The sequence below is a fragment of the Ceratotherium simum genome, chromosome 27 (assembly GCF_057802395.1).
Source record: "Ceratotherium simum simum isolate JZ-2026a chromosome 27, ASM5780239v1, whole genome shotgun sequence".
Taxonomy (NCBI): domain Eukaryota; kingdom Metazoa; phylum Chordata; class Mammalia; order Perissodactyla; family Rhinocerotidae; genus Ceratotherium; species Ceratotherium simum.
The window spans coordinates 11,570,567-11,588,948 of NC_141926.1; positions in this window are offsets into that span (position 1 = coordinate 11,570,567).

Below are 18,382 nucleotides of genomic sequence, written 5' to 3' on the forward strand. Positions count from 1 at the left end.
AATGACATCAATCTTGATCAAGATTAACATTCAGCATTTTTCCATAAAAATTCACCTGTTCTCTTTGTTCCGTTTATGAATAGCCTCATCCTGTCGTGTCCCAAGAGTATTTACGTATTTCAGAGCCATATATGTTTGAGGTTTAAACATGTTGGAAAATCCATGTTTCCATCAGGTTGGTCGACTCTGCAGATTAGTGAGCAGATTCACTCATTGACCACCTAGTAGGGGAGGAGGCTGTCATCTATCATCATTTTAAATAGTTAGGAGCCCATGGATGAACAGAGCTGGATTGACAAGTGTGCCAGCCCAAGATCCTATTTCATAAAAAACCCTGGAATGAAGCCGAAATGTGTTGTCAGTTAACTCAGATGTCCAGCAGGTCCCCTTACACAACTGGGAAAGGTAAGTGGATGGTCCCACTGCCCGAGAAACCGACAGACCCTAGAGTAGACATCGCATGTCAACCAACATCCTGGCTCATGACGGATAACGTCTGATGAGTAGTTCTGTGGCAGGTACATGTGGCAACCTCAGCTGAAACTCTGAAACCAATAGTGTATGCAGTTGCTGGTTACCAGGCTGATGCATATGAAGGGCCCCAAATCATGAACGTGCCCAGGACTGCTAGTGAGAGGGCTCAGTAAAACGCAAAATGACACACAAAATGAGTGGAATCCTGCAGAACACATCCTTTGCCATTGATTGAATGTGTTCCTTAAATAGATTTGATAGACTATATTTCTGATCTGCTGGTAAGTGGCTTAGGGCCATCCAAGAAAAGAAAATCAGCCCCTTGGAAAGGTATGCTAAATCCAAGCGAAGGGTGATAAACGATGAGAGAAGCATAACATTTCACGCAGCTATTAATACTTGGGTTATAAACATTGATTTGCAGTCAGCAAGCATTTAGGATTTTACATTTCCAGAAGGTTGTGTGAATTAGTGCCCACAGGAGATTTGGGTTTTCGGAGAGCTTTAACTTTAGGTAAGATGTACAGAACTCACTACACAGTAAATAGATTTTATCAAATACCAAATTGCAAAGGATTGAATACACTATATGGACATGTTATGACCAAAAATGAATCAGCGGCTGGGCTTTGTCACCCTTTATGGCTTTTGCAGAACTCCATGGAATGTTTGCCTCGATGTATTAAGTGTCTATCAAGTAACATTCATCTAAAAGTCAACAATTCGGATGGAAACTACATAAATAATTTACCTTACAATTATTTGGGAAGAAGTTAGAATGTAAGGAAAAAAATACATTCTTTCTTCCCCAGTTCTCTGGTCTTCTGATTCTAAAATAGGACATGTCAGGAATTTTTTTCAAGTATGCCACCACTCTTGGCAATCTTTAATTCACATCTGAAATTCTCACTCTGGTGACTCACCAAAAGTTACATGGCAATCAGGTAGATGGATTTTATTCTCGCATACCTCATTTTCTTCAGCAGTCCCTCCCTGCTGTTCGTGAAAGGTCATTTTAATCATGGCTATGTTTATGAGAGACAGAAGGAAATTATTTGCAAGTGATTGAGATGTGGTATCTATATTCAATATTTCTTTTTCTTTTAAAATTCTGATTAGGGCTTCATGACCATTCTAAACAGCAAATGAGAGCCAAGCAATTGCTATGGCCCCAGCTCACAGCTCCCTCTTTCAAGACCATCAGGGCCCCCATCCTGGCTGACATTCATATTCTGGTCATGTGGAATTTTGGGTGTTTCTAACTCACCTTGTTGTCTTTTCCCTATGGTCCATTACGCATGTTCTCTCTGCCTAGAACATTATCCCACTGCCCCAGCCCAGCCTGGACTAAGTCCACAACAATATGCACCCCATGAGAGCAGTCCCATGTCTGTCTTGCTCACATCTGTCTGAATCACTAGCAGCTACCACTGTGCCCAGCCTGCAGCACCCAATAAATGTGACTGAAATAATTAACTGACTCGTTGATATTTGTCCTACAGGTCTCCATCGTTAATGTCTCTTCCCCCTGAGAATCATTCTTAGCTATTCCTGCTGAGTATCCCATTGTATCTCCCATACTTCCCCATTATATTATGTATTGTCTTTTTAGCATAATTGTTAAATTGTTTGTCTTTTGTGTTAGAACATAAGTCAAGTGGAGGCAGGATTCTTGGTAGCCTGTGGCTCATAGTAGACGCTCAACAAAAGTTGGATGGATGGATGGATAAGTGGGAGGATGGATGGATGGATAGGTGGATGGACGGATGGATGGATAGATGGATGGATGGATGGATAAGTAGGTGGATGGATGGATAGGTGGGTGGATGGATGGATATGGGTGGATGGATGGATAGATGGATGGATGGATGGATGGATGGATGGATGGATGGATGGAGAGGTGGGTGGGTGGGTGGATGGATGGATGGAGAGGTGGGTGGGTGGGTGGATGGATGGATGGATGGATAGATACATGGAGGGTTGGATGGATGGATGGATGGATGGATGGATGGATGGATGGATGGATAAGTAGGTGGATGGATGGATGGATAGGTGAGTGGGTGGATGGACAGATGGGTGGATGGATGGATAGATGGATGGATGGATGGATGGATGGATGGATGGATGGATGGATGGATACATGGATGGTTGGCTGGCTGGATGGATGGATAGATGGGTGGATGCATAGATAGAGGGGTGGATGCATAGATAGATGGGTGGGTGGATGGATGGATGGATGGATGGGTAGATGGATGGACGGATGGGTGCATGGGGATTTCAGAGGCAGAGCAGTGAGAGGTCACTGAGAAAGAATAGAAAAACAATGAAGAGCATTCTCCTCTCTCTACTCAGTAGAGCCAACAAGCAGCTCAGTGCTTTAATCCAAAAAATTGCCAGGCTGCTGGAGCAAGAAGAAAGGGAGAGAGAGAAAAAGAGACATAATTGTGTTGGGGTAGGGCAATAGATGAGAAAAGAAAAGAAAACTTTGTTTTTAAAATTTTCTTCTCAAAACAGAGTGATTGGCTAGAAGGTGAATGACTGGGAAGGGCATGAAAAAACTTTTCAGGTGGATGGAAATGTTCTGCATCTTGATTGAGCAACACAGTAATAGCAGCAGTAAGAACACAGTCGTAGTAAAACAAGTATATACATTTGCCCAAAACTCATCAAACTGCATACTTATGATGGGTGCATTTTGTTACATGTAAAGTGTGCCTCAATAAAGTTGATTTAATTTTTAAAAATCAGGATAAGGGGAAAAAATTTCAAACTTTGGACAATGGACAACAGTTGGGGGGAGGTCTTAATTCTCATTATCCTATGAAAAACATTTTCAAGTATATAATGCTTTAATAACATTTTTAAAACACAGTGTTATATAGCTAGGCAAAGCAGCATACCTAATTAAGCTTTCCTAGAAGAGCTTGATATGTCCATGACAATGTTAACTTTAAAAATTGACTTTTTGATATTTATTTCCTTAAAGAATAATATACACCCACAAATAACCAGTGGTAAATAAAATTGACTTAGGCTTGTCTTTAATGTCAACCCATACTCTCATGAGACCTCGGGTAGCAGTGACATATTGGACCAGGAAAATACATTTGCAATGATGCATTTGAAATGAATGAACTATTGGAAAAACAAACAAACAAAAAAACACCACTATGTTTCTGCAAGGTCAATATTATTTCTGAAGCTTCTAAAACATTTTTCCTGCAAACTAGACAAAATGTACTTCATTCTTTTTATTGTAGAAATAAAAAAATTTTAAGCACCATGAATGTTGGAGAAATGACTTTAAAAATTTTTTTTTCTTTTTGTGAGGAAGATCAGCCCTGAGCTAACATCCATTCCACTCCTCCTCTTTTTGCTGAGGAAGACCGGCTCTGAGCTAACATCTATTGCCAATCCTCCTCCTTTTTTTTTCCCCAAAGCCCCAGTAGATAGTTGTATGTCATAGTTGCACATCCTTCTAGTTGCTGTATGTGGGACGCGGCCCCAGCGTGGCCGGAGAAGCGGTGCGTCGGTGCGCGCCCGGGATCCTAACCCTGGCGGCCAGTAACAGAGCGTGCGCACTTAACCAATAAGCCACGGGGCCGGCCCTGACTTTTAAAATTTATATAGGATCATAAATAACCATTATAAATAGCGGCTCATATCAAATATGCATTTTTATACCTTCCAACATCTAATATTTTTCTTGTGGTTTTACTATAGGTTCAGTTGCCAAATAACTTCTTTTAACAGAGTGCATTTGAATTCATGGTTTGTATAAGGTAAAAATAGTCCCAGCTTTAGTTTTTGGTCTTTGAGGCAGGTCTTTGGTGAAAAAGCAAAAAAATTGCTTTATAGAGGTACTAATAAGTGGGTATGTAGAAGTTTCTTAAAATATCTTCATATTGAATAATCAAGAACGGAGGGATTCACATAGATTCACTTGGATACGGCATGATATCTCTTGTTTTTATTATGAAATGCTACCGTGGAAATAAAAGTGATTTTATCACTACCGGGGAAAAATGCTACCAGGGAAAAAAGTGCTCACTGCCTTCACCCCACCACCTGAGTTTGCCGCCGGCTCCTGGGCTGGTACTGGGAACTAACGAAGCTGAGAGCCTGAGAAGCCCAAGGGACCACTTACATCTGGGAAAATAGGAGCTCACGTGGGAAGAGGAAGAGTAAGGGTGGACCTTCAGAGAAAAGGGGCGAGCAGACCAGCTTTGGTCAAAGTATTCAGGGAGATTTCATTTGAGGCTGGTGAGATGCTCTGGGCAACCGCTGGTCTCAGGAGTTAGACAGACAGACAGATAAATGAGCTTAAAAACCAACTAAGGTGGGACTTGTTTTCATTTAGTACCTGGCCGCCCGTCTGCTGTCTCCTTAAACCTAACCATGCAGTGCTCAGACTCTGAACTGCCTCGGCTTTGAATCAGTTGTTTAAAATTTTCTCTGCTGACTTTCATTTCCTAAATAGTTTTTCTTCTTGTTTGGTTGAGAGCCATTCTGTTCCAGATTCTTGCCCTCCCAGCACCGTGCCGTCACAGGACAGGTGAACACAGGACAGGTGTTGATCTTCTCCCTGGGGTTACGCACCGTCTCTGAGCCGAGTCTAGTCTAGCCTTGTGACCTATTGAGAAGTTATTCTTTGCATGGGTGGTTTTCTTGTTCTTCTTTTTTTAACCCCTGCAGGCCCATTAGGAAAGGAATGGAAAAAGTTTCCCCTTCCAAAGCATTTAACCAGGATAATGTGCTCCTAAGACTGGGCTCCTTTAGCCCTCAGATGAGGTCAACAAGATCTCTTGGGGTCCTAGTGTCTGGGGATCCCCTCTCTGAAAGATCAAGGTCTTCCTGGTGAGAAGTCAAGCTTCCAGTCTCTGAGACAGGAGTCATAGAAAGAATCTGGGCTCAGAGCTGGGAGGGGAGAGGCCAGGGGTCAGGAGGGGTTGGGGTTGGCGGTAGTGGGGGGTACAGAAAGGGGCAAAAGGAGAGAGCTGAGCCTGCAAGCGTGCAGGGCCTCCCAGGAGGGAAGACTTGGAAGAGCCTGACTCGGTCTTTACAGGTGAGATTCAGGGCCAAGTGTGAAGCCTCATCCAAGATCCCCCAAGGCCAAGCTTGGCAAGGTCGTAGTTGATGGCTCCTCCCACTAAGGATCCTCTTCTTCACCTGGGCGGTGAAGGCCTGAGCAGGGAGCAGTGGCAGTCACTGCAGATGAAGAACCAGGCCCTTCCCATGGCGTGGGAAGGCAGAGCCCCAGGCTCCCTGCCATCATGGAAAAAGCCCCCCAGTTGACCTCCACTGAGCTGCCTGCCAATCTCGGAAGGTGGGTTCCTGCGCCAAATTTCATTTTATCCTATGCTCAGGATGTTTTTTTTGTTTGTTTTACTTTTCATTCATTCAGACAAAATGTACCCAAATCCAAACTTTTTCTTTTTCTCTCTTTACTGAGAACAATTGGCCCAGAGCTAACATCTGTGCCCATCTTCCTCTATTTTGTATGTGGGATGCTGCTACAGCATGGCTTGATGAGCAGCGTGTAGGTCCATGCCGGGGATCCAAACCCATGAACCCTGGGCTGGTGAAGCAGAGTGTGCAAACTTAACTACTATGCCACCGGCCAGCCCCCAAAATTTCTTTTTAATCTTAATTTCCACACGAGATCCTTAGACCTGTCCCTCCTCCAGTGTTCCTTATCCCCCTCAGTGGCGACACCATTCACCCAGCTCAGCTGAGAAACCCTGAGGTCATCCCTGACTGTCCTCTGTCTCACCCCTCACATCCAGGCCATTAGCAAATGTTCTCACCTGTCTTCAAAATACATCCAGAATTCCCCCTCCTTCAGATCGCCTGGTCTAAGCCACCTCTCTGCCCAGGGCGCTGCAGGAGCTTCCCACGTGGTCGCCCTGCTCTGCTCTTTCCCACTCCAGTCACTTCTCCACAGCAGCCAGAGGGACTCTTCTTACAATAGATTGGCTCCTGCCACACCCTTGCTCACCACCCCCCAGTGACTTTCCACGTGTGATTGACTGAATGAAGGACCCCAAAGATATCCAGGTCCTAATCCCTGGGAGCTGTGGATGTGACCTCATAGGGCCACAGGAACTTTGCAGGTGTGATTAAGATAAGGCTTTGAGATGGGGAGAGTATCCAGGTGGGCCCTATAGGTAATCACAAGGGTCCTTATAAGAGGGAAGCAGAGAGAGATCTGATGACAGAAAAGAGATCTGAAGATGCTCCACTGCTGACTTTCAAGATGGAGGAAGGGGCCACGAGCCCAGGGATGCAAGGAAGACAGCTCTTGAAGCTGGAATAGGCAAGGAAAATGATTCTCTCCCAGAGCCTCCGGAGGAAGCACAGCTTTGCCAACAGCGGGACTTTGCCCAGTGAAACTGATGTTTGACTCTGGCCTCTAGAATGGACAGAGAATAAATGTGTGCTGTGGTTACCCACTGAGTGTGTTTATTCGCTGCAGCAGCAGTAGGAAGCTAATACACCCCCGACTTAGAGTGGAATTTAAAGTCCTTACCAGGCTCCGAGGCCCTCTCCCTCCTGCCCTCTGTCCTTGTGTCTGACATCCTCTTCTACACTCTCCCCCCGGCTCAGCACTGCTCAGCTGCACCAACATGCCAAACACACTCCCTCGTATCCCAGTTTGCCACAGATACTAACTTCTGTGCAGTTTCCTGGACAACACAGAAAGAGGGATGGGTGGTGAGTTTTAGGGCTCTGCCTTGGGCCCTGAATAATAGAAACTACCAAATGTCTTCTAGAGGAGGAAATTACACCACAGACCGATGTTGCCAGACACCCAGGACATGAGATGACCCCTGTTGCCCTAGCCTGGTCAAGCCACATGGGCTAGGCGGTGGGTGGACCACCGAGCCAGTGGTGGAAATCATGAATTACCAAGAATTCAGAGTACTTTCTGGAAATAAAGCTTCCTCCCCAGGGAGCAAGGGTTTTGAATCTTGACTGGGATACACTACAGGGATGCTCCAAGGATGGCGGTTCTCAGTGAGGCAGAAGCAAGTGGCCAACAGATGGTCTTAAGTGCTCAGGTTTTGGGGACATTTCTATTCCTAATGCCCACTCTTGAGTGATTGCAGCAGAGAACCTGAGTCCTTCAAAGAGAGGGTTTGGGAGGGGCTGGGTGGGGAGCTGTACAAGCCATGCAGACAGATTCATGGCGATGGGCTGTCCACCTGATCGGGAGAATCCTAAGACTCAGGCCATGTGAGAAGGGCACCTTGAGGGACAAGCTTTGCTCTAAGCACAGAGCAAGTGAGTTTGAGCCCCACTCACCACTTCTTCTAAGTACAGAAGCTGACGGAGATGGGAGGAGGAGAAAGGATTGCTCACCTCCAAAAGAGAGGGGAGCGTGGTGCAGAAGGATAATCATGGCGCCAGACAAGGCCCACGTGCACGGGGGCAGTGCTGACCCAGTGGGTCCCAGTTCACACTGCTGCCATGCGGGACTTCAGGGGCCTCATGTGCAGGCCTGTGTAAGCTGGCTGCACGCCCTGGGATACAGCCCCTGGGCCTGTTGTGAAGGACACAAAATGGTGTGGCCTGGGGCTCACCTAGGGCAACTGTGCCCAGGAGGAAGAGACTAGAAAGAGTTCTGCCAAGTTCCTGAGACTGCCCTGAGGACAAGAACCTACTGCCAATAATGTGAACACTGTAGTGGGCTTGAGGGGGCCTTCAGAGACGAGAAAGGGATAAGAGAAGGGGCAATACAGGCCCCTCTTCCATTAGGGACCCCTCAGCTCCCACCACTATCCTCACCTCCACGCCCAGATGCCGGACAGAGTGGGAGGCGTCTCATCTGCTGACGGGCCTGGCCATGGGAGCCCTCATTCATGCACTCTGCCACCCAGACGGGGCAGGGCCTGACTCCCCTGCAGAGACGCAGGCGGGGAGAGAGGATACCTCAGGCGTAAGCAGAGCCTACCTCCTCCCCGGGCCAGGGTCCCGACAACCAGGAGGGAGCCGGGAACCTCGGAAGATGAGCTGGCCTGGGACGTGACAGCTTCAGCCTCTGTGGCTGCCCACCAGCCGAGGCCAGCAGCGCCCCCTGCTGCCTGTATTGAGCGGTGCACACTCAGAGAGCAGCGAGGAGAGAAATACAGCACCAGCGGCGACAGAAGTTCTGAGGCGGAGGCTGGCATTACAGGGAGGATGGAACGGCAGGCAGAGAGGTGACCTGAGCAGGTCACGTAGGGCCCTGTGGGAGAAGGTAAGAGGGCTCAGCAGGTTGGCATCCCTGGTCTGAAGAGATAGTTCCTTTATCCCCAGTCTCCAGAGAGTTCTCTGGACTCGGCGGAAGCCCGGCTGGAGGCTGTGTCACTGGGATGGGAGAGGACGGGATTGGTGAGAATGCCATTGTGAGTTTGGGCCTTTTGGGTTGAGAGGTTGGGGTAGGCAGAATGGCAAAGATGCCCCCAAGATCCCCACCCCTGCCGCAGATGAACATGCCTTACATAAACCCCTCTGTTAGAGAGTGTGGACAAGACTTGTGACTATGATGGGTATCACTCTCATGATTATATCACTTTATAGGGCAAAAGGGATTTTACAGGTAGAACTCAGTGCCCTACTCAGGTGACTCTGAGTTAATCAGAAGGAAGATTATCCTGGGTGGGCCTGACCTAGTCAGGTGAACTCTTGAAGGAGACAAGAAGCCACAATAGGGCTCTCCTGCTGGCCCGGAAGAAGTGAGCTGCCTGTGAGAGGAGGGCTGTGTGCCAGGGACCTGATGGAAGCTTCTAGAAGCTGAGAGCAATCTCTGGCCAACAGCCAGCTGGAAAAGGGGGATGTCAGTTCTACAACTGCAAGAAAATGAATTCAGCTAACAACTGCATGAGTTTGGAAGAGGCCCCTGAGCCTCAGGTGAGACTGCAGGGCTGGTTAACACCTTGATTTCAAGGTGGTCTCACCTGGTGAGAGACCCTGAGCAGAGGACCCAGCCAAGCCATACGTGGATTCCTGACCAAATTTGTGAGGTGATAAATGTGTGCTGTTTTAAACTTCTATGTTGGTGGCAATTAGTTGTGCAGAGATAGAAAACTATATGGAGGTGTGACCTCTTCATCGGGGCCAGGCTCAAAGGGCATAAGCACCCCTGGGCAGGCCATGCACCCCTGTGACCGTCAGCCCCAAATGGCCCTGAGGTCTCCTCACCCCATCCCTGTCCTGCAGGCTTCATGCCATGTTGATTTAAACACTGGTTTCTTGTCTCCTTTTTAAGCAATGCATTTATGGATATATTTTAGTAAGCTCTTTCCTAGGTGGTTTTACAAAAAGATACAGCTATGAATTTGGGTGGGTTTGTTTTTTTCTAAAGGGTATGATACTCTTGGTACAAAGCATTCTTGTAAAATGTGCAAAATAAAGTTACTACGATTTAAAAATCAGGCTACTCATGACTACTTGAACTAGTGAAAGACTAGAAGCACAGATAATGCCATACACAGGCCAATATTGCAATATTTCATTCAATGCTCATTTAAAAAGTATTTATTGAGCATTTAGATGTGCCAGACACTGTTGGCAGAGCTAGAGATGAAAAGCACCAACGTGGAGCCCACTCTCACAGAGCTTAGTAAGAGGAATTAGACTGGAAACATATAAACAAATGAATTAAATAATTTCAGATAGTAAGAGATGCCATGAAGAAGATACATCAGATGTATCTGTTTCCTATGGCTGCTGTAACAAATTACCCCAAACTTAGTGCCGTGATGCAACACAAATTTATTATCTTCTGGATAATAAATTCTGGAGGTCAGTTAATAAGTTCTGGAAGTCAGAAGTCTAAAATAAAGGTGTCAGCAGGGCTGTGTTCCTTCTGGAGGCTCTAGGGGAGAATCTGTTTCCTTGCCTTTTTCCAGAGGACACCCACATTCCTTGGCTCGTGTCCCCTGCCTTGTGTCACTCCAAACCCTTGCTTGCTTCTGTTGTCTATTTTAATCACCTCCTCTTCACCCTGTTGGTGAGGGGAGATTTCTGCCCCAGGGTTATGGGGATGGTGAACACCCGACAACGGACACATGAGATCAATAGCAGTTGATTAGTCTCATACACTCACAGCCAGAGGGAGGGGGACACTGCATGCCACGTGGGGCCACACAAGGGCTGCACTCGGAAACAGAGTGAACGACTAGGGGCTGTGGGAGGCAGGCTGTGTAGTAACAATAGGGTGGAGTGACCCTTGGTTCTCACAGGAGGGTGTGATGGGCTTGTTTGAATAATTCCACTAGCTGGGCGGGAACTGAAACCCACTGCTCAGGGATAAGCAAGAACTGAGCCTGGTCCCCTTGATTAGGAGGGTTGTTTGGCTGGGGGACCTTATCCAGGGAAGCAGAGTCAGGAGGGGAACTTGCAGTTAAGCCATTCAAGGCCCTCCCAATTCCACCAGATGTCAAGGCAGCACATATAGAGTCTGATTTTATGTCTTGCATCACATTGTCACATCTCCCGCTACTGGCAGAAAGCGGTTGAGACAAAATTTCCACCCATATTTGTCTGACTCCAGAGCTGTTGCTCTAACCACTACGCTACACAGCCTCTCTAGCACTGTGGGTGTGGCAGCCAGTGTGCAAAGATGGCCCCCAAGGAGCCACACTTGCCAGCATTCATGCCCTGGCGAAGTCTGCTCCCACACTGAGTCTGGATTGGCCCTAAGACTCAATTTAACCAACAGAACGTGGTGGAAATGACACTGTCTGTTCTGGGCCTGAGAAGACCTGGAAGCTTCTGCTTCTGCCCTCTTGGCAGCCAGCTGCCATGTAAGTAGTCCAACTACCTCCTGTGGAGAGAGGCCACACGGAGAGGCCCTGGAGGATGAGACCCTCCGTGGAGAGAAAGGCCACAGGAGCACCAAGATACCAGCCATGTGAACAAAGAAGCCATCTTAGAATGTTCTAGAAAAATAGAGCCCTCAGAGACTGTAGCCCCAGCCAACCTGATGGAGCAGAGGAACTGCCAGCTGAGGCCAGGCAATCCACAGTGGGGTCTGAAAGAATGCAATGGTGGTTGTTTTACTCCACTAAGTTTTGGGGTGATTTATTACTCCCGTAGATAATTAAAACTCCAGTTTAAATCTTCTCTCAGCTAATTTTGCACCATTAGCGAAACATAAACACTTCAGACTAGTGCTGCAGTAAAGAAAACAACCTAATTCTCTCTATGTACAAGAAGAACACTTGGGTGAATATACTTGTATGTCAATAAAAAAGGATGAAGAAAGTCTTCTAGCTGTATTGCATTTTTTATCATTTATATTCACTTCTGTGGATATTTTAATAAAGCTGTCCAGTGACTCCTTCCTCACTCTTTGCATATTTCCCGTGTTTTAAAAAATATATTCTGTCCTAATGCTTGATTATTCTGAAGCCTTTCAAGAGAGACTTACCTCATAGATGTTCTTCCAGAAACACCAAAAGCATGACTTAAGCAGATTAGCTAACCTAGACCTGAGGCAACGTGTTAGTTTCTTTGTGTGACTACAAAGAAAGGTGGTGTGTAATTCCACGTGGTGGTGTCATTAGGCACAGCTCCTGTTCTAAAAAACATTCTAAAAGCCAGAGGAGGTGTCTTTAAAATTTTTCAGATGCATGCCGAAGCTGGTAAGTCACCGGTGGCCCTCCCACCAGGCCCTCCCACCTCTCCCATGGCTTGTGATGTGCCGGAGTTTTAAGGGAAGGCGTTGTATTAAGCCGAATATTACCTGCTCAAAGCTTCGTTGTCATCACTGACTTAGGTCCTCTCCCAGGCAAGGGAGATTCTGGGATACCCCATCCCTAGTCGTCATTTAATTCCTCCAAGAAAGATATTCGAGGCTGACACACTGATGCGTGTTTATTTCTGTCACCGTTAGAGATGTGCTTTTCTTCTTTGAGAAAGAAGTCTTGGCATGCTCGTGAGGGCCCAGACCCTGCTTCTCTTCACACTCTTCCGCCCAGCCTCTCTCAGGAACTCCATCTGGGCATGTCCATTTCCCTTCCACGTTTCCAGATTTCAGTCCACCCAGTCCATCCAGTAACTCAGGCTAGCACCATGGAAGCGGTCCCCTCTTTCCTTGTCCCCCACTTCGTTCACTTCTCAAGTCCTGGTCATTCTCTCTTCTTTCTTTAGAACATGTGCCCTGTGCTCCAACCCCAGAGCTCCCCACCACCACCCCTAGCCCAGCCCTAACCAACCACGAATCTACTTTCTGTTTCTATAGATTTCCCTACTCTGGACTTGCATGTGAATGGAATCATATCACATGGGATCTTCTGTGACTGGCTTCTTTCACTTTTATGACATTTATGAGTATCACATTGTGACATATATCAGTACCTCATTCCTTTTTATGGCTAAATAATATTCCATTGTATAGATATACCACATTTCTTTTATCCGTTAATCAGCTGATGGTCATTTGTGTTGTTTCTACTTTTTGGCTATGATGAATAATGCTGCTATGAACATGTGTGTAAGTTTCTGTGTGGACATATTGTTTTCATTTCTCTTGAGTATATATCTAGGAGTAGAATTGCTGGGGCGTATGGTAACTCTGTATTTAATCATTTGAAGAACTGCCAGACGGTTTTCCAAAGCAGCTGAACCATTGTACATGCCCACTGGGAGTGTATGAGGATTCCAATTTCTCCACATCCTCTCCAACGCTTACTGTTATCTGATGTTTTCACTCTGGTCGTCCTAGTGAGTATGAAGTGGTATCTCACTGTGGTGTGCATTTGCATTTCCCTGATGATTAGTGACGTTGAGCGTCATTTCCTCTACTTAATTGGCCACTTGTTTTGGTCTCAGAGGAGGAGCCTCATTTTTCAGAACATTCTACCATCTCACTCTCCCTCTCTGTCTTCCTCCTCCTCTGCCCTCCTGAATCCCACCCACCCCAAATGCACACCCAGATCCAAACTCTTCTCCCTCCTCTACATAGGGGGGCTTCCCTCTTCCTCTGAAGGCCCCGTGCCAGTCAACACAAGGGCCCAGGGGCTCGGGATCTTCCACAAGTGGCAAACTTGACAAAGGCAGGACTTCTTGCACCAGCTGCTTAGATGAAGATTTCTCCACCTTCCTACATCTGTGTAACTGGCACATGGGAGGGGCTTACTAGTGGATAGCTGTTAGTATTTACATGTGTTTGAAAGTGCGTGTTTACTGCTTTGAAGTGCTACAAATTCACAAGATGAGGAGCTCCTCCAAAATTTCAGAAGGAAGAAAAGGGTTTGGTGGCATACGTTGAAATTCTGGACCCCCAAAGAGCCCACTATTCATGAGGATCTATGTCCCTTAAAGTAAAACAGATGGTTTTCTAGAGAAGAAGGAGCCTTTGGAAGATGAGAAACTCACCCATGCCTGAGGGTCGCCATAGCAAGATTTATATGTAAAGCTCAGATATTCTAGAGCCGTGCTTCTTAAGAGAAACTGCTGTGGCTTAATAAGGAATATTGTGACTTCTGATCATGTGTCGTTACAGCCTTGGCTGAATTCCAGTCTCAGGCCAGTGCCCTGAGCATCTCTTTGCACTTCACACATGTCAGGAAAGAATAATCGACAGTAGGTCCTCAATGCACTCTTGTTGACTGATGGAGGGACCGGTAGGTCAAGTCACCAGATGGGATCAGGTGAAAGAGTGCAGGGAGTGGGGTGGGGACAGGCTTTCCTAATCATGGCACACGGGGAGCTCCATCCAGGTAGGCACTAGAGACGATCAGGAGGGACCAACAGCAAGAACTCCAAGGTAAGTCTACACCCATATAAAAGGCAGGACGTGTCCTGGGATGAAAAAATCAACCTGGGTTTTGGTCGTTATCCCTGGTTGGTGCAAAGAGATGAGAAACTAACAAGCTGGATGATTTTGTCAAATGGACGAATTACCCTCAAGCCAGCTTCTTCACCTCTTGAATTCATTCATTCATTCATTCATTCTCTGAACTGTTATTGAGTAGCTGCCAGGTGCCCAAAACAGTGTTAAATGCTAGGGAGAAAGGCGAAGCAAAGTCCTGATAATCCAGCCAGGATTGAGTGCAAGAGGAAGGATTGGGCCTTCCTATCTAAGGGATCCCAAGAAAGGTTCCTAAGCAAGGTGGTATTAATGCTGATTCTTTTTTGTGTGTGTGAGGAAGATCAGCCCTGAGCTAACATCCATGCCAATCCTCCTCTTTTTTGCTGAGGAAGACTGGCCCTGAGCTAACATCTATTGCCGATCCTCCTCGGTTTTTTTTCCCTTTTTTCTTTCTCCCCAAAGCCCCAGTAGATAGTTGTATGTGGTAGTTGCACATCATGCTAGTTGCTGTATGTGGGACGCTGCCTCAGGATGGCTGGACAAACGGTGCGTCAGTGCGTGACCAGATCCTAATCTGGGCTGCCAGTAGTGGAGCATGAGCACTTAACCACTAAGCCATGGGGCCTGATTCTCGACAGATGGGAAGGACTCTGCCACGTGGACCAAAAGAGGAAAGGTGCTTTAGACAGTGTTGTTGGTACAACAGCAAACGCATGCAGAAATGGAGTGTTCATCTAGTCTGTCCCCCATTCCCAGGACATCAACATTCCTACTCTTACCAAGGTATGAGACCTCCAGGTCCACACCCACTGGTTGGTGATAACACCAAGGCCAAGGCCCACCTTGGGATCTACAGACCTCCAGGGTTCAGAGATTTGGGGTTATTATGGAGCTCATTGTTTCTGGAGTCCAGAGTGTAGCTGAGGTGTGCTTTAACCAGAAATTAACAGATGCTGTCTTTATCCTGTAGGAGTCATGGACGCTCCATCCTGCTGGGGATGAGATCATAGTTCAGGAGTAGGTTCTCAAGTCTGGGCCTGTACTTGGGGCCCTGGCAAGGACCCTACATACTTAGAGCTTTCTTCTGTCTACCAACCCTTCCACCCCCAGGCTCTGCTGGTTAATATTCCCACACACTCACCAACCATGCCTCTTGGACCCAGAGACTAAACCTTCTCATCCACCTCCATCCTTCTCTCAGGGTCCTCTAATCCTACTTGTGGGCCCGGAAACCCATGGGATGATCTCATCCTCTTTCTCAGATAGTTGGATATCTACCTCTAGGACAATAACAAGAGTTGAGACCTGGGGATGGGAGTGTCCTCCCAGACCAATGGGTCCTGTCCCTACTTCCTGCTAGAATCCCCTTCCCCATTCCCAGCGGAGCTATGAGCAGCAGTCGTCAAGCTCTATGTAGGTAGTTGCTCTCATCTCTGCCTGGAGCAGACCGTTTCTGTGTTTAAGAATGTGGGGGCCCTTTTTCTATCATTTTTTCCTCTGGCCAGTAACTTATTATAGTGAATTACCTTGTCTTGCCTGGTCCTACTCTCTGCTGTGATATGTACGTAAGTAGAGTCCTTGATCCTTCTTGCATGAGACTTGAGATGGCCTTCCACTCTTCTACTCTTCTGAGCTCTTTTGTGCTTACGGGGCAGTCCAACTTCCACACGAGGGCAGCTTCTTACCTGGCATTTACACTTGCTTAATCTCACCCTTGCTAAAGCAGGAGACAGCAGTGGCAAGCCAGAACAAGTCCTGTAGCTTTGGGCCAAGGGTGGACGACACTTGAGTGATGTCCCCCAAAGTCTTGCCTCCCTCATCCGCCCCATAGCAGAAGTTGGCAAGCAGTTGAAATGCCTAATTGTAAGGATAATTAAAATTCTCATATCTTTTTTAATAAGCAGGAGGTTACAACTTTGAGCCAGGCACCATTGCTAACCTTGCAGAGAGACAGGGAGACAGGATGCTATCCACCTTCATGTTCACATTTCAAAGAGATGACCCCAATGCCCCTAAGAAAGACATTCCTGGGAAGCAAAACTGATAGACGGCTTATTTAGCTTTTTGAAAGATTGACACACATCCCAAAGAAACAGAGAAAGGATTCTAAATGAAATACTCTAAGAAAAGAGAGAGAGGGAGTACTCTTTCCCTTTTGGCATTAGGGAAAATCCTGCTTCTTTTTATTTGTATTTACCCTTCCACTGCCTAGGAAATTAAGGAGCAGTTGAGGACCCACTGAGGGGCAGATCCTCCTGGGAGAAAGGTCCCCCAAGCCCAGGGCTAGAAGAGCTTCTGTGGTCCAGGCAGGCCAGCCCTCCTTTTCCTGTTCGCTGGCTGCTCCACTTCCTGGGCCACTGGCCAGTCCTGGACCTGCTGTCTCCTGAGCTCTCACAAACGCCCTATCGGATCCAGGTTCCCTCATCTTCTTTCCTCATCCCCACCCCCGTCTCTCTATCTGAAATCCACTATTTGCTGCAATGGACTGACGTTGGAAACACAAAAGTCCTTCCTATTTTTGAGCCACCAGAATCTGCAAATAGTTCAAGAAGGTATCAGCAGGTCATGGGGAACTGAACTAAAAATCCAGATACCTGGGACCCTCCCCAGACTGATTAAACCAGAACCACTGGGCAGTTTTTAAAGCTCCCAGGATTCTAAAGTGTAGCCAAAGGTGGAAACTTCTGGCAGGAGGCAGAACGTGGAGGAATCTTTTGTGTATTACCAGGGAGTCTGGACTGGAGTCTGTGAGCAAGGGGAGGCCTGTGAAACTTTGTAGGGAGAGGGATAGTAAGATTGGGGATTTTGAAATATCCTCTGGCAGCCATGTGGAGGGCACACAGGAGACGAGCAAAGCTGGAGACTGGGAGGACATTGCTGGGTGATACAGGTGAGAGCCGTCTGGGCCTGGGCTTGGTGGGGGCAAGAGGCCTAGGAAGAAGGGAAAGAGTCTGAGAAGGATTAAAAAGGGGCTTCGACCTCGCTCACCATCGCTCAAGGTCGTCCTTTTCCACTTCTCTCTGCTCTTAGGTTTCTGCAGTCTTTAAGTCAGTTTCCGGAAGAACAGGAGCTAATGTTCACACCAAGAAGTTTCGCAAATGTCCTCTCATGAGGGGCCAGAAACATCTGCTTGCATCACTCATCACAGATGAATTTAAGTGGAAGGTCATTCTAACAGGGCAGTGGAAGGGGAGAGAGATTCTGGATAACTTTTAACTAAACTCTATTTACAAATTTTTGTAACATGGTTACATTACTTAAGTAAAGGAAAACCAAATTCAAGATAATAACAAGTATCGTTAAACAATTTCTGCTCATGGTTAACATTCTTATGGCTGATTCAAAGTTCCTGGGATGCAATACTGGGATTAAACTCAAGGATTGCTGTCTTCAGTATTCTTCTGCCCATTCCTAACTGTCTGAGAAGGAGAATGAGCTATTTCCCAGTCTACTTAATAATAGAATTCCCTAAGATGGAATATTACAGCCTTTGGTGTGCGGCTAAAGGCCTGGACATGAGTTTCGGGTCAATCACAATCTCAGGTGGTGCCATCTAACCAATCACGGAATCCAGTGCTGGGCTGGAAATTGCTTCTTCCCAGTAGGGGACAGTATTTGCTGTTCAGTCCTTAACTGTGATGTAATGTGCTCCCTACACGGACCGAAAGTTTCTTTTCTTCCTAACTCAGCCTGTTAGTTCCTTTTCCACCATTGCCATAGGAAAATGTTTCTCACGCTTGAGAATCCAACAAGAATGATGGTTGCATCTCTTTTTTATCTGGAAAACCTTGACCTACTTTGCATCCTCATCTTATCAGACATTTCAGCAACATTGGCCAGAGGGAACCAACCCCTCCTTTTTGAGACATTTTATTTTCCTGACTTCTAGGATGATATTCCCTCTAGCTGTTCCTCCTCAGTCTCCTTTCCTCCTTTATTCTCCTGAGAGACTGAATAAACAAATGGACAATGGCCATATCAGGTATAAAAATAGAACTCTGACTCATAATCTGCAGCAACCTGCCCAGGAAACCAACCTCTTATCTACAGTAACCAGCTCAGGAAGCCAGCCTGCCATGAGTCAGGCATGTCAGAAGCCAGGCTGCT